We start from the raw sequence: 15,537 nt of genomic DNA, 5'->3' as shown, positions 1-15,537 counted from the left end.
TTAAAAAAGTCTACAAATAATAAATGCTAGAGAGGGTGTGGAGAAAAGGGAACCCTCCTACACTGTTGGTGGGAATGTAAATTGGTGCAGTCACTATGGAGAACAGTACGGGGGTTCCTCAAAATACTAAAATAGGGTGGCCATATGACCCAGCAATCCCACTCCTGGGCATATACCCAGAGAAAACTGTAATTCAAAAAGACACATGCACCCCGATGTTCACAGCAGCACTATTTACAATAGCCAAGACATGGAAACAACCTAAATGTCCATCAGCAGATGATGTGGTACATATATACAATGGAATATTAGTCAGCCATTGAAAAGAATTAAAAAATGCCATTTGCAGCAACATGGATGGACCTAGAGATTATCATACTAAGTGAAGTGAAAGAGAAAGAGAAACACCACATGATATGTGGAATCTAAAATACGACACAAATGAACATATCTACAGAAACAGACTCACAGACATAGAGAACAGACTTGTGGTTACCAAAGGGGAAAGGTAGGGGGAGGGATGGGTTGGCAGTTTGGGATTAGCAGATGCAAACTCTTATATATAGGATGGATAAACAAGAAGGTCCTACTGTATAGCACAGTGAACTATGTTCAATATCCTGTGAAAATCATAATGGAAAAGAATATGAAAAAATATATATATTTGAATCACTTTGCCGTACACCAGAAAATAACACAACATTGTAAATCTACTATACTTCAACAACAACAACAAAAAAAGAATGTCATTATACACACCCACACAGTTCGGGATTGTAAGCCACACGGTTGCATTTTTCACTGTGAAAATTTAAAAGGAAGAATAATTATGCTACTCACTATTTAATAGAATAATCATGTGGCATTAGTTAGGTTGTTTTGCTTTCTTTAAAAAGAATGTTCATCAAATACCACATGAAAGACTATGTTTACCTACCAACATAATAACACCTTTCATTTATGTGGCTATTTATCATTTCCAACGTGTTTCACGTTTATTATATAATTGGGTGATATCATTCGGACACTTGAAATTATACCTCAGATACAGTACTGTAACTGTTTTCTGAGCACTAAATTCAAGGTAGATATGCTTTTCTGGCACTGCCTTGACTAAAAAGATAACCTAAAATAATACTGCTCTAGTCCCAAAGAGATTTCAGACAAAGAAAGGAGAAGATGAAAAACAGTTACCTCACCCACTGTGAAACCATAGTGAAATTTACAAGAACTTTACAGGAGGGGTTTTTGTTAAAGGGTTTTTCCCAACTGCACCAGACTGCAATCTAACAGTCTGTTCTTTTAAGATTAAGTGCTTCACCTTGAGGTTTTTTTATGGCGGCTTCTAACTGTGGTGCCTCACCTTAGTTATAAAACACCACCTCAGAGGGATGAGCTAATGGTGTGTATGAAGGAGCCTCTACTGGGAAACTCCATGAGTGAGAAGCGCATTCAGGGAGTGTCAGGGTGGCTGCAGAGCATGTGGCAGAGGGGAGAGGACACAGCCTTTGAGGTCAAAATGCTTTTGATTAAAATCCAAGCTATTCTACTTACTACTTGAAGGCCTTGAACAGCTCATGTAACCTCTCTGAGCCTTAGTTTTCTTATCTTTACAATGGAGGTGATAGTATCCTTTCTTCATAGGGTTATTGTGAATATCAATCGTAATATTGAATGCAAACATTTAGTGGGGGCCCAACATATTAAATAATGAGTAGATGCATTACCAATTTATTATTAGACCCATGTCTTTGCTATTGCAATGTTCCAGGCAGAAATCCAAGAGGGTGTGGAGCAAGGAATGTATTTTAGTGAAATGAAGAGGAGAAAATAGTTTTAGTCAAGATGGTTTCCTGGATTGTGGCTTCCGCATATAGATGATGATGATGATGATGATGATGATGATGGTATTCAATAAAACCAGAAATAGATGGAGATGAAGGAGAGAGAATGAGAAAGACAGTGGGAGAGAGAGATTACATTACATTACATAATGCATTATCTTCTTCACCCACCTTCTAACCAGGTCCCGGGCACATATATATGTGTATATATATATATATATATATATATATATTTACCCACACATATACATGTTGAATTAATAAATGGATGAATGAGCAAATCACACATGAGATAGGTCAACCAGCCTAATCCTATGACCATGTTTGAATGGATGTATGATTTAAAAATTTAAAAACCTCGTAGAATATTCTTATCAGAAAATTTTAAGTATCTAACCTGGCATGTATTTCCTTTATCGTCGGCCACAATAAAAGACTTGCACTGCATTTCACATAAAATGAATTAAAAATGAAGCATACAGAAGGACAGCATTACTTAGATAGATGAGGAAACTCTTCCTTTTGTAGGTTTAATATGCCAGGGCGTAGGAGGCCTTAATTCTTCTCATTTCCCATTCCTATTTGGATATACACAAGTCTAAGAAGTCACTGGTCTCTGGCAGAGAGCTTGTCAACTTCCGTAAGTTCATGGTCTTTCCCTTCAACTCTGCCTGGAGACTTACAAATGACACAGAGCCCTTACTAGGTAGAATTCATCTCCTGGTCAGGGCCAAATCAGTGTGGCAGGGTGGTTAAAAATGTGTATGAAACAAAGGGTGCCTTAGGACTTTTGCATGCACAGGTTTTTATTTTCATGTACTTACTAGGTACCTATTTCCAGATGCCCCTAAAGATTCCTAGAGCTATCGCCATTTCCATTTTGGGCTACATTTGACTTCTCTTTTCTTTAAGAGCATTCCGTCTCCCACACCACCATCAGCAAGCAGATAATCTATCTGCTATTTATATCGCACAGCAGTTTTTCCAGGAACATTGGGCTCTAGGAGGCAAGATGCTATTATAATTGCCTATTTTCATTTGTTATTTCAGTGTGAAAGCAGGCTAAAATGTGGGAGTGAGGAGGCCACATTTGGCAGCTGCCTGTCGCAATAAGAAAATGAGCAAAAGAGGCCTTTTCAGTCATAGACCAGGTTCAACAGCATTTTAGGATTACTGATGGGGTGAAGTTTATCATTTTAAAGTGTAAATAAATCATAGGGTTTTTTGAAGTGAAATTTATTGCTTTAAGAATAAGGATCAAGGTCTTTGGGGAATCAATTAGCCTTTGTATTTGAACAGACAGGGTGCTGTACACTCCTACAACCTCTGTGCTTTGAATCAATCTAACATTTTTTTTTTTTTTAGGTATGCATTCTTTAACACATATGGAAAAGCACGGTATTTAACCAAACAACGCTAATACACAGAAGAGCCGTTTGTTATATGCGCAAATTAGCAGCATACGATTTAATTCAAAATTAGCAAGTGATGATTCTGGAAAACAACAATTTCTTCTCAGTAGGAAAGCCACACAATGGCCAGAATTCTGCTCCCTGCCAACTCACATGTAGTGACGGAAGCAGGATCTACTCACACACTATACATGGCAAGACTGGGCCAAGTAATGTGTTAATGGTGCCTTTTACCAGGAGTGAGACCCTGACAGTGTTTATTAGTAATGGTTACAGATTTCTAGGAACCACTTGAAACAAAAGAGCATCACGCTGTGGCAGCTTAAAACCACCTTGGGGCTGAGCAGTCTTAGAGTTGGGCAGACTTGGGTGATTTAAATAAAAATCTATGTCTCATAGGTTTAATATTATTCCTGCTCCTCTGAGTGGTCTAAAACCAACCAACCAACCAAACAAACAGAAAAAGAAAACCCTTGTGATTATCATCACCTTTTTAACATCCCTTTGTGATCTTTTTTTTTTTTTTTTCCTCTTCTTCCTATTCAGTCAGATACTCTCCCTTTTCCTCTGCCTCACTTCCCATTTCTCTTTGCTCAGTGAATGGAGTTTGCGGAATGTAAGAGAAGAACTGGATTCCACACAGGGCTTCATCTGCTCCTCTACTGGCCCCAGCCCTGAGAGCAGGGGGGATTCAGGGTGCCTGACTCCCCTACCCAGGCTGCTGGGTAGATTCTCAGCTTGTGACAGGAATTTTGTTCGAACCAGTGTAGAACCCCTTGGGTTCTGGCACAAGACTTTCCCAGCAGGGAAAGGGCAATTTGTGAAAATGGATATTAGAGGCAGTGTGGGAGAAAAGAGGCTCCTTTTTCATCATTGTAGACTTTGAATTAGTGTCTGAGAACTGAAAGAGACCCCAGAGAAATGTTTGTCCAATTTATTGATTAATTCCACAAACATGTCAAGACTCTCCACTAGACATTGGGGATGCAGACATGTAAATCCTTCAGAATCTCACTTATCATAGCTAATTGTAATTACAATACAAAGTTGAATTTGTATATGTATACATCCATAGAGTTTGTATATCTATAGTGCCAGCAAGGTTCTAGGGAGCTCAGAAAAAGAACCACTAGTTCTGAGGTTGGGAGAAGGGGGGAATTTTACCAGGTAGTAGATATGCAAAGATCCAGAGAAATGGAAGGACAAAGAAGTATTCAATAGATGAGGGAAGGGTGGAGGTACAGGTATGCAGTCTGTAGACGTGAAATAAGATGAGAGCAATAAAGTGAGTCATGGAAACTAAGATGTCATTGATAATCTTGATATCCATTTTAGTGGAATAGCAGAGGCCAGCTACAGTGAAATAGGAGGGAGCTGATAAAGAGAATAAGTGGACAGAATCACATTGGATGGATTAGCATTGTATTGGAGTACAGTCCCTGTTGTTAATTAACAGGAGAGAGAAGGAGATAAAAATCTGTATCGCCATCCGCAAAATCTGCAGGGAGAGTGGAGAAAGGGGCTAAATGTGGGGAAAGGAAAAGCTTGTAGAGAAGCAGAAAGTGCAAGACCAAGGAACAACCATAATAGTCAACATTACCAGTCATCAAGGGCATGCAATTCCACCCCTGGCAAATTGGCAGAAAGTAACCAACCACAGCAAACACACAGAAATCTGTTAATTCCAAGTGTTGGCGTGTGTGGAGCAGCGGGAGCTCCTATAGCTTTCTACTACATTGGCTCAAGGAGCATTTAGGCACCGTGCAGTAAAGGTGAAGTAGGCAAACTTCCTGACCCATGATTATGCTTCCAGGTATGCACCATGCATGTGCACAGGGAAGACAGAACCTAAGTGGCCATCGACAGGATATGTATGTTTAAATGTGGTATATTCAGTGGACCACTATCCAGAAGCGCAAATGGACTAAGTTTACATGTTTCGAAGTGGAAACACATCTGTAGCATAATACTGAGAGAGGAAAAGCAAGCTTTAGAATGATATGTGTAAATGGATACATCTACATATATAAAGTTAAAAAATAGAAAGGATACACCACTCAAACTTGTTGGATCCTATATTTTATTTTGGAAGATAATTCAGGAGATATGAACACAAGGGAATACCATGCAGCGACAAGAATATACAACCTACAACTACATGCGACTGTTTGGATGAATCTCACAAACATGAGGTTGGGGAAATGAAACCAGATACTGAGAGTGCACACTGTATGATTTATTTAAAAAAAATAAACAAACGATAAAGCAAAGTCAACGTATCCTTGTAGGAATGAGGATAATAGATTTCCCGCGGTGGGAGGTAGGGGCAGCTGGAGACTGTAAAGGGGTACGGCGCAGGTCTTCTTGGGTGCTGCAAAGTGTTCTTTCTTGATCTGGGTTCTGGTTATACAGGTGTTTTCTGTTTACAAAGAGTCATTGAACTGTACACTTCCTAAATGTTTACATTTCTGAATGTAATACTGCAGTAAAATGTGTAAAAATGCTCTTTGACAAAGAAAAAAAATCTGAGGATGATATGGCAAATTAACATTTACCTACTCTGAGTTGACGGGTTTCCAGGTGTCTTTATGATACTTCCTGTGTCTTGCCGTTTACTTGGATTATTTCATTATGAAAAAAGGAAACACAGAAGCCAATTAAATGAAGAATTACAGATAGGAGATGGCACCAGTTGGTAGCGATAGACAACGAGGAATCTGAAGTCAGAGATCCCAGCAGATCTGCCAAGGCAGAACCAACACACGAATTCAGTCTCCTCACTTCTTACTCCAGTTCAGTTCTGTCCTCTTGCATGGATGTTGTCACAAGCTTGATATTTTCATTTTTGATTTTGGAAACAGATTCGGCTTCTGCCTTTAAGTCTTGTGCCAGGCCCTTACTCTACATAACTATATCAACAATTAAAGAACGTAGCAACCCTCCTAGTAACTGTTGATATTTTAAAACACAGGGTTTGAGGTAGATGAATAACAGTGTTTCCTTCTCTGCTTTTTATACTTTCCCAGAAAAGGGAGAATAGACCACGCCAAGCTTCTATGAGATATTATTTTCTAGGCTGAACCAGGATATAAGATCAAAGCCCCCTTGGAAGAAGGTCTGGCATTCTCCCTCTCTTTGGTCCTCAAAATAAAAGCGTAAATCAAGTTCAACACTATTAATAGGTAATATGTGCTCACTTTCTTTGTCTTTATTAAGAACAGACTGAGTTTCATAGGGGAAATTCAGGGATAGTGTGCTTGATTTTAAATATACCAAGTGTTTGGAAACCGTGTCTTAGATAACAAATCCTTCAAAAAGTGCAGGAGATGTTTCAGGAAAGTTCAACAGCACTAAACTCATTGTGAGTAAATAAAATAGAGGCTATGGGGCTTCCCTGGTGGCGCGATGGTTAAGAATCCACCTGCCAATGCAGGGGACACGGGTTCGAGCCCTGGTCCGGGAAGATCCCACATACCGCGGAGCAACTAAGCCCGTGCGCCACAACTACTGAGCCTGCACTCTAGAGCCCGCGAGCCACAACTACTGAGCCCACACGCTACAATTACTGAATCCCAAGTGCCTAGAGCCCGTGCTCCACAACAAGAGAAGCCACTGCAATGAGAAGCCTGCGCACCACAACGAAGAGTAGCCCCCGCTTGCCGCAACTAGAGAAAGCCCGCGCGCAGCAACAAAGACCCAACGCAGCCAAAAATAAATAAATTAAAAAAAAAAAAAGAGAGACTAAAATTCCCTTTGTATCCCTATATGTGTGCAGTTCCTGTGTCCCTGCCCTCACGTTAATGTTCAGATGATCCCAAGGTGTTTAATCCATGTCACTTCAGCACATCACACTCGATTGTGGAATTTAAAGAAGACAAGGAACCTTGTTGAAATGTGACAGATTCCTCTGGACTTCAGCTTACTGTGTAAAGATGGATGGGGAAAAGCCTCCTAGATTTAACTCTTATGTATCTTGAAACTAAACCATGAGAAAAAGGTATGTTTCATGTTAAAGTTGGGCATTTCCATCAAACAGAAGTTGAGCAGCCCAGCACTCCTTAATTCCAAGGTTCAGCATGATCCTCAGAGCCTGTTAATATTTGCTGCCCCCTGTAGTTTGCTCTTGTAAAAATTCTTAAAAAAATCAAGAGAGCTATTTAAAACTCCAGTTGCTCTTCTTCTAAACCCTAAGCACTTCTGGAATTTCATTCCCTATCTCTTTTCCGTATAACTCGACACATCAGAGTGATGAGATGGGGCGAGGCAGGGGAGTACTTCTAGAGCAGTTGCAATTTCATTTAAGAGAATAAACTGGGGAAAATGATTGCCTTTTAAACATGCAGATTGTATTATATAGAGAAAGCTGCTCAAAAAAATACGATTTTCTTTAAAAAGGCAAAGGAAGCGTCTGTTTATTAAACTACTTTCTCAATTTCCTATTGCCTTCAGAATTGGTTGTGGGACATGATTGCCTTTGTCTCCAAGCACAAGAGCTTCTAATAACATTACGCTTAAAATAATATAGTAGAAAAGTACAGACTCGTGGTTTGTTCATTTGCTGAAACTAATATAGATGGTAGAAATTTTACCCAAGCTTAAAATAGCACATGGAACACTAGAAATTTAACACTGCCTCAGTGATGAATGAAATTTCATTATAAAGGATCACAATCTAATATCTAACTTTAGTAAAAATTTTGGAACTAGTTACCACCATGCACAAATGCTAGGGAACAAGGTAATAAAACTGTTTACTTTTGCAAAATATTAATGAAGAGGAGTAGGTGATCCTAAGATAGTATCACCCCATCATTTGTGTGACTTGAATAATTTTTGGTTTAATTTCACGATTCAATTGGCCTGTGTATATGTAACTCCCAGATAGATTATGGAAGGGTACGGTTAATTTGTACAGTGCTATAGCTTCCCTCAGGCAAGCAAAACACCTCCTTTAGTTTCTTTAGACTCTATATTATAGATTCATATTTTTTCATCAAAAATGGATAAGGAAATTGATAATTCCAATCAAATTGGTAAAACCAAAGGGACAGCTAAAGTTGTTTTGAGATCAAAATAGGTTAGCTCCAATTTTATGTAGTTAACTGAGGCAAATGAAACAATGCCACTTTCTAAAAAGATGAAAACAAATGTTTTAAAAAGCAGAACCTTTAACATATATAAAATCCTATTAAATGCATGATAATAATATTTGCTGATGGTCATTTGAATTATGAATTTAACTTTATTATGAAGCTCTCACAGTATAACCATGTTATTTCATTTTGTTGACGTAGAAACAGAGACCAAAATCCATTAACCAAGAAAGATTTGTTAAAGATTCTCCCTGTTATGGAGAATATACAAGAAGCAGATTTCGACACTCTTCTCAAAGGTGCATGACGATTAACAGGTAAATGAGTGAAAAGAGTAAGCATTTGAGAAGTTTAGAAAAGAAAGATAATATTTTCTTAGAATGGTCATGAACGTATCGTCTGAGCTGAGCTAGGATTTAAATAGGAAGAAAACATGCTGACAGAAGGGATCAGGAAACTTCTGGGGTTTGAAACATGAAGAAAAGCTCTGAAGGAGCTGCCATACACCAAGGGTCTGCTCGAAAAGAAGACACAGAAGAAATACAAATGATTTTGGACCTGGACTTAGAGATTTCAGGTATCACCAAAGGGGTCCTAGATCATGAGCTACTCAGTACTAGTAAAACAACACTGAAAGGAAATTTTTTAGTGTGACACACCTCAAGGTGGACCCAGAACTCAACATCTAGCTGAACAATGCTTTCATGGGTCCCTGATGAAAGGGCCTGACAGAGAAGGAAAGAGCCTCCTCTGAGAATCTGGGAGAGAGTTTGGCAACCTGAGAGGGTGAGCACACACACTGCTGGAGAGAATGCTGAGTTGGATGACCGGATGTTTGATTCTATCCCTGCCACTTTTTTTTTTTTTAATTAATTAATTAATTTCTTTTTGGCTGTGTTGGGTCTTTGTTGCTTCACGAGGGCTTTCCCTAGTTGCGGTGAGTGGGGGCTACTCTTCGTTGTGGTGCGCGGGGTTCTTGTTGCGGTGGCTTCTTTTGCAGGGTTCTTGTTGCGGGGCATGGTCCCCAGGCACGTGGGCTTCAGTAGTTGTGGCACGCAGGCTCAGTAGTTGTGGCTCGCGGGCTCTAGAGTGCAGGCTCACTAGTTGTGGTGCGCAGGCTCACTAGTTGTGGCACACAGGCTTAGTTGCTCTGCGGCATGTGGGATCTTCCCCGACCAGGGCTCGAACCCGTGTCCCCTGCATTGGCAGGTGGATTCTTAACCACTGCGCCACCAGGGAAGCCCCCTGCCACTTTTTTACTGTGGAAATTAAAGCTTGGGCCCACACCTAGCTACTCCTCAAATCCTCATTTCCCAAGGGGGGGTTACTAACACCCCTTCTGTTTATATCATGCAACCCTGAAAAGCAAATGAGGTAATGTAGGTAAAAGTATTTTGTAAGCTGTAAAATGCTATATAAACTAAGGGCTGATTGATTTCCAGCTTGCAGTCAACATCCATGACAACTTTGTCTCTGATTCATTGGCTGAATCATAGACATCAAAAGTCCTCTTCCACTCTTCTCCATTAACCCTCATCCATTTCTCACTTCCTTGCACTAGATCCACTCTTATCAGGAAGGTCTCCTTACCCATCGTCAAGCTTAGTTCTCATGCCTTCCACTCTCATGCATGATTTATACTGCATTATCCATTTTAACTCATGTTTTCTGTTATACAAGAATGTGTTACCTCTCAGTTGCATTATAAACTCCTGAAGGAAAGGGAGCTTGTTTTTTTATTTTTAAAATGACACTAGAATTCCCCTATACTTGGAAACCAAGACTTGGGGATAAAGGGGAGTTGAAGGACACTGAGGGTTCAGGCAGATGAAAATCTGACCCCATCACAGTTAGCCTAGCAGTTCTAGCTCTTTTCTTGACATTTAAAAAATGATGATTATGATCCGGATCTCCATTATACATGGATTGAGTTAAATAATTACTCAGTTGGAAATAATAAACAGAATTAATAAACATGTTGCTTTACATTGTACACATACAAAATGGCATTCAAAAAACTAAATAAAAGAAAAACAGGTTGGGTGTGATTTATATTTTCTGCATCAAATACTTTAATTGAATATCTAATCCACAAGACTTGGGTAAGGATAAGATCTGAGTGCATTATTTTTCCAATTCTCAGAAACAACCACCTTAAATTTTTTCCCCGCTGATGACATATATTGTTCAATTACTGCTAACCCTGACATGATGATACAGAATGCAAAAAATCATGCATGTCAGATAAACATGTAATCTGTGAAAGGTCACATTCAGTAGGGGAAATAAGTGCTGGATTTTACTATTTAACAAGATGCATTTGTTTTATATATAAGAATGCTACTTTTCACATTTACATCAACTCACTGAAAAAAGAAAAATATAACTAAGAAGGAAAATTGGCAATAATGTAATGCAGTGTTTAACTGCACTTTGCGAAAATTTATTGTTTTGAATTATCTGTGTCAGTGATCCACCCACCAAATGTCTCCCTACATAAACTCTTGTGTCAAACCTTTTTTTTTTTCTTTCTTTCTTTAAAGTTACTGCCTTCCAGTGCAGAGCTAATGGAGAACTAGGTAAGATGAAAAAATTGTTCATCTGCTAAGTGTGGCTTATAAAGTCATCTGGCATACACTTTGAAGAGGTCTAATCCAGAAGCACCATAATTATCATTCTAAACCTGGGTCCCTTGAGTGGTGTTTCTCTTTTAACTTACAACACTTTAAAGCTAAAGGTAACGGGCCCTCTTGAAAGAAAGTGAGTTGAACGTTACAGACCCTGTGCTTCTGTAATTTAAAAATGGACTGTGCTCTCAGACTTTAATTCAAGCAGTGACATAATTCAAGGCAACAGGATTTAGGTTTCTGCAGTTCTGTTGTTGTTCAAATAAAGATTAGTGCATCCCCCATCTCTAAGCGTGGAGAGACAGCAACTGCAGCTGATACTTGGATGGTGGCATTAAGGTCTCGAAGCAGAAATTTGCTAGAAAAGTGCTTGCAAAACAGATTGTTTCCATTTTTGCTCTCCCCATCCTGCAAGTGGCGGCCGTTTCGTGGCCAGAAGCAGTTGTGGGAAGGTTGTTGAGGGTGGTTTCAAGGAAACAGCCTGTGTTTAGACTGGAGTAGATGCTTGGAACCCACAAAAGTGAGCATTTCTTCTTTCACTAGCATTTGCGATGTGTCACCACGGGGGTTGCTAAATCTCGCCCAGATGCTAGTGTGTGCATGTTTTAGGTGTCCTTGTGGGTGAGGGCTTGGCAGTCAGCATGGTGCCCCAGAGGGTAAAGTGGGAGAAGTTCATCCTGATAAAATTTAGACACTTAAAGAGCAATAAGTGCCGGTTAAAACTTTTAGGATGGGAACAAAGGATTTGGAAACATGAACCTTTGTGAAAACAAATCCAAATTATTTCAAACATGCTTGGACACATCTTTCTCTTTGAGTGCATTTTTATTACTTTTTGCAATGTTTTACTAAGATCCTTGGTGAATGCGGATGTATATCAAAACATTACTAAGCATGGTAATGCACTATGCTACTCAGCAATTGCTGGCTATCTCTAATGCAGTGAGTGGACTTATGTGACAATACCATATAAGTAATTTATTAATATTACTTGAGTAAAATAATTAGGTTCGAGGGAATTATTATATGGAGAAAAAACATTATTAGAAGGTGATAAACCTTCTAATGACCTTAACTCATCAAAAATGTATTCTTAAAGGTGGCAACAGGTTATCATACTGTTAAAAGGTGCACAAGAATAGAAATGTTGACTTTGCAGGAATATGACAGCAAAAGAACATTTTGGATTGTGCTTAGAATTTTCAAGATGCCTAATTGCCCATCTGAAAACAGTGTAATAATAATTTAAAAAGCATAATCATAAACCTAAGAAAGAACGAACACACATTTCATGTCGCAAACTTGAGTAGTCCAAAGGATTTTGGGTTATACTGCCACTAACTTAAGAATTATCAGCCTTCAGGTCAGGTCACTATTTAGCCAGAGTTTAACCCTAGATGGTGGTGCTCCACCAATTTCCAGTTGTAATTATAGTGACATATTTGAATAGGTTGTGGTGGTGATGATACCGTGGTCACAACAGCATAATATGAGTGCCTTTCAGTAGAGCCTTCAAGATGCCAAGAAAAGATAAGTATGTTTGTAGGTAATAACCCAAACTAGCACTGAATGCAAATTAAATATGGGGGATCATAGTTCCGAAGACTCTATCATTAAATAGGGCTGCAGTTGTAAAACAAATGCTCAGTTTAACATAAGATTTCAGCAATGCTTTTTAGTAGTCATATTGATTTAACTCCTATTTTTTAACAAGGAAAGCTGACACTAGCAGCTTTATATAGTTCATTCCAATTCTGATATTTTTCAATAAAATAAACATAGCCTGCTGACATAAGCACAGGTAAGTGGCAATTAACAGTGTTAATATCAGCAGGCATTGTCAGATTGGAAAAAAAGGATACAGAAAAAAAGGAGGACGAAGACATCAGGAGCCATGCAACAAGTGAATTAAAATAAATTCTGAGACGGGGCAAAGACCAAGAGGAACAGGAAGAGAAGAAGCCTAAGAGCAGTATTCAGTGATCCTGATGGCTTCGTTGCAAATCAGTAGTTCTGCACATGTCCCAGTGAGGAAGCAATGTACACAGTGACACAAAGCCAACATTTGTACTTTCTGAATCCATCTGATCGTCTCTGGGAGATAGAAACTTGAGCTCCGAGAGCCACCTAAACTGGCTGGGACAAGCTTCAGAAAAGAGAGAAATAAGCAGATGGCAAAATTCCCTTTCCTCAGTGATGATAGTCGAAAGGACATTATTCATCAATAATAATAATAATGGTAAAAACAATACATTTGTAGAGCACTGTTAATTATGCACATTTGTTTTACATCTATTGCTTCACACAAAGAGCATGGGATAAGCAGGGCAATGATTTTTATCTCCATTTTACAGATGAAAAAAAAATACAAAGTGCTTTGAGAAATTTAAGTAACTTGTTCATGCTCCCAGCAGTAAAATAGTGGTAGAGTTGAGGTTAGAGCTTAGCTCCCCTGATTTCTAGCCCTTAGCTTTTCCCCTCAGTTCTCTGATTACCCCTAATCAACAGGCCAAACTAGCATAACTTAAATCACAAAATAAATTACTTGGAACCACTTTGGAACTGCATCCTTTTATTCACTGTTTCAGATCAGCATATTCTCCTTCTAGATCTCTTTGCTCTCCTTAATCTGACTTTATAGTCCTCTTTTGTTATCTACCAAAACTAGTCATACTGCTGATTTTCATATGTGTAAAAGATTATGAAATTCTTCCTTGAAATTAGAATCGGAGGCCTAGGCACAAGTACTGGTTCTATGGTTTCATATCAATAATTCTGAGTAAATTCATGAAATTCTCTGGATCTCAATTTTCTCACTCGATAAATGAGGGATTCAGATTTAACACTTCTCCACATAATCACACACACACATACATGCCGTTCAGTTGTTAATTATTACATTATTACATACTACACACATGGTTATTCATATATTTATTAACCCTAATATCACTTAGCCTTCCACCTGAGTTTCCACGCATGTGTGTGTTGTGGCATTGTCATGTGTTAGACTCCCTTGCTATTCAAAGCGTGGTTGGTGCACCAGCAATATCACTGTGTCCTGGGAGACTATTAGAAACTCAGAGTCTCATGTTCCAGCCCAGACCTATTAAGCCATAATTTGCATTTTTAACAAGATGGTTGGTGATTTGCACATACTTTAAAGTTTGAGAAATATTGCCATAGATCATAAGCTTCTAGGAAGAAGAAGGAACAAGACTTTGTAAATCTGTCTATATAGAACATAGTACACTGTGATTTAGAAACTCATTTGAAGGCAAATATCATTTCTATCTCTAATTAGATTTTTCAGAAGGTAATAGTAGTAATGAAGAAGTTAGATATTTAATTTTTTTTCTTTTTACTGAAGACTTTACAAGTTTTTAAGGAAGTAATGGAAAACATAAGAATTTAGAATGAGGATCAAAATCGGATCTTGTCCTAATTGTCTTGAATAATGGGAAGCCAATAGTGAACCAGTCTCACCAACTTCAGGAATCCAGGCCCATTGCAGAATGTGCCTTAGTTCACGCAGTTAGTGGTTTAGGAGTCTATCTTATTCCAAAACCTAGCCACATTCTATTATACTGGGCAACTGACTTGTAAAAAAAGTAACATCAGGAACATGTCCAAGGAAGAGGTGTAGTATTGCTAGAAAAAGCATGGAGTTAACTTTTAGTTATCCATTATACTATTAGGCTTTCTTTAAAGTATTAAGTCATTTAATGAATATTTTTCCAAGTTATATATCCTCCTGGAGGGGGTATGTATTTGGACCGCATTAATCACTTTTCAAAGACTTCAAATCATTAGGTTTGAAAACAATTCCCAACAACAGCAAGGATGAATGTTGGAGTATAAATAACAGTTCTAAATTAAGTATCCCCAAAACATTGCAGGATGTTTTGTATTTTATAATAAAAACAAACAAAATATATTTTAATTCTACATATAAATGAATTATAATAAGTAATTATCTTCTTGGGGCCTTACTTTCCATATCAGTAAAACTAGCTGAAACTTTTATGAATCTCTACCTTTAAAATTTTTTTGTGAAATTTGATTACTGTTTAAAAGACTACTCTATAAAGCAATATGCCTCAAGTGAATTGGGTAAAGTTCATGGCAATAATGTTTGACCTAAATCTTGTTTTATGTTTCAATTATTTATATATTTCTATCCCTCCTGTTTACAAAGAAATGAATCAAGGCAGTTTATAGTAGTAAATTTTTAAAGCAACAAAACTAAATTTGTCCATTTATGTGTGTAACATGTTATGTTTCAATTATTTATTTCCTTCCAATGTTTTTTTTTGAAATTTTTCAAGCCTACACAAAAGTTGCAAGAATTCTACAATGAACACTCATATTGTATTCACCAATTGTGACTATTTTCTCACATTTGCTTTATTGCTCCTTCTCTCCTTTCTTTCTGAATCATTTGTGAGTTAGTTACAGTCATCACGACACTTCATACTATTGTAATTCAGTATGTATCTCCTAAGAACTAGGCCATTCTTTAACATAACCAGAGTAAAATTATAAAGCTCAGATTATTTAC

This window comes from Balaenoptera acutorostrata, chromosome 6 (assembly GCF_949987535.1).
Source record: "Balaenoptera acutorostrata chromosome 6, mBalAcu1.1, whole genome shotgun sequence".
NCBI classification, from domain to species: Eukaryota; Metazoa; Chordata; class Mammalia; order Artiodactyla; family Balaenopteridae; genus Balaenoptera; species Balaenoptera acutorostrata.
The sequence above is the reverse complement of the archived record's forward strand: the minus strand, read 5'-3'. Positions refer to the sequence as shown.